Source organism: Mustela erminea, chromosome 5 (genome assembly GCF_009829155.1).
Source record: "Mustela erminea isolate mMusErm1 chromosome 5, mMusErm1.Pri, whole genome shotgun sequence".
NCBI classification, from domain to species: domain Eukaryota; kingdom Metazoa; phylum Chordata; class Mammalia; order Carnivora; family Mustelidae; genus Mustela; species Mustela erminea.
The window spans coordinates 11,049,065-11,051,201 of record NC_045618.1 but is presented as its reverse complement, the minus strand read 5'-3'; positions in this window follow the sequence as shown (position 1 = coordinate 11,051,201).

The following is a 2,137-nucleotide window of genomic DNA, read 5'->3' as shown; positions in this document are numbered from 1 at the left end:
TCCTTTTCTTCCGTTTTTTGTTTGTTTTTTAAAGGGGTTCAGCGGAATCAGGCATACCTAATTCGCAAAGAATTTTGAGTATCGGGAAAAACCTGCCCATATGCGTGTATACAGGTGTGCGTGTGTGCGTGTGTGTGTGTGTGTGTGCACGTAGAATCATTTCTCCTTTTCTGGCGGTGGTGGGGGAAGACACAGTACAAGGCAGCCTTCGGTTAGGAACGTCCTCTGTGTGTTTCTCTGCCCTGTTCTACACTGTTGCTCTTGGAAATGGAATTTTAAAAAAATCACTGTGCTGATTCAGATGAATGGGGATCGGATTGGCTCGAAAAGGCACAGCATCCGGGATGGGTTTGGGGTCCGGGCCAGATGGAGTGGGAAGCCTGCGGGACCCAGCAGGTTGCCTCAGCAGGGGACCTGCCGAAGATGTGGGTTGGGAGTTGTGCGGGGCAGGGGGTGGGACATTGCAGTGGGGTGGGGGTGGCTTGTTTCTGAGCTTGCGTGCCCAGATGTCTGCTGGCTTCCAGAAGCGGGACTGACTTCTTGGGCTGGGGGTGGAGATGATCTGCTACAATCAGGCAGCTTCTGCTAAACCTGTTGGCAGTGACCTTCAAGCCCTGGGGCTCTGTTCTTTCTGGAGATGGGTTTTGCTTTTCTTTTCTTTCTTTTTTCTTTCTTTCTTTTTTAATCCCCTTTTTTCTGACGTTCTGCACGGTTTCTGCGTTTGCCTGCAGATACCTGCACTGTGGGCTTTGGATGAAAACTCCACAGCCTTTTCTGACTCATCTGTTCTCAGACTGGTCAGTTTCCTAGAAGGGCAATCAGTGGTGCAGGGCCGGCAGGGTCCCCGGGTGCCTAAGGCCCTGCCTGTTGGGAAGACATGCTGGCCTCTGCCGGAAAGCGGGGTGTTCCCTTGGGAGACGGCTCTGAGAGGGGTGCAGTGCCGAGCTGGCCTGTATGAGCCCCTGTCCCTCTGCTCCCTCCTGGCTCACAGGTTGGGTCATTTTTCCTTCTGCCCTCCTCTGCCCTGTTTGCCCGAGGGGCAGGCCTGCTTTACCTCTCCCCTCCACAGGGTGCTCATGGGCCAGAGCAGTGACTCAGCGGGACCGGCCGCCTAGGGGCTGGGTGCCCCCCGAACCTTGGAACAGGAATTCTGTGTGGAAAAGCCAGGTGCTTCCTCCTTACACAGCAGCATCCGACGCACCTGCCGTGTGCTTTCCTCTGGGCCCGGCAGATGTGGCTGCCACCAAGAGTGACCTTCCAAATCCCGGGGATTCAGCCCACGGGCTCTTAAATCAAACCCTTTGGGCATGACCCATGTGTGCCTGGGTTGGGTTGTCCTGAGGAGGCACCAGCAAGGCGCCTTTCCGTGGTCAGGGGTGCGGGTGCACGGCTGGGAGGAGTGCCGGCGTGGGGGCCCGGGGGCAGGGCTTGGCCCTGGTGGTTCAGAGGACAGTTTAGGAACGCGGTGGGGCTGGCAGAGAGGGGGGCAAGGAATGGATGTTTCCCTAGGCTTGTGTGGGTGCACCTGGCCGTTTCCTGGAGGCTGCCGCTTGGGCCAGGAAGTACAGAGCCTTCATCATGCTTGGAACATCTTGGGGTGTCTCCAGAGGAGAGAGAACCAGTGGTGTCCTAAAGCTGCCTTCTTGTTGCCTCCTACCTCCCTGGCTTGGCTTCAGCTTGTGAGGAGCAGGAGCGGGCGGAATAGGGAGCTGGGTCGGCTCGCCAGCTGGGGAGGGAATGCCAGGAAGGAAAGCTCGTTTGCTTCCATCCTGACGTCCTGTCCTTGGAAGTTACCCAGGAGGCATGCTCTGCCTTCCTCTTCCCAGAGCAGCAGCACCGGCTCACTTCTCCCGCAGCTGGGATTGTCAGGGTTGGGGTGGCGGAGGGAGGAAGCCAGCCCCCAAGGGAAGGTCCCATCAGCTAGGGTCTCCTGTGGGGCAGGGTCCTTCAGACACCCAGGGAGGGGCCTGCCTGGTGGGGGAGAAGCAGCATGTTCCGGAGTCAGCGGGGGTCCGCAGGGGTTGGCCCATACTGCACCTTGCCTTTTATTTGGGGGGGGGGATGTCTTTGGGGATCAACCCCCACTATGCCCCCGCAGCACAGAGAAAACCTGTCTTTCCTGGTGTAGGACCAGGTA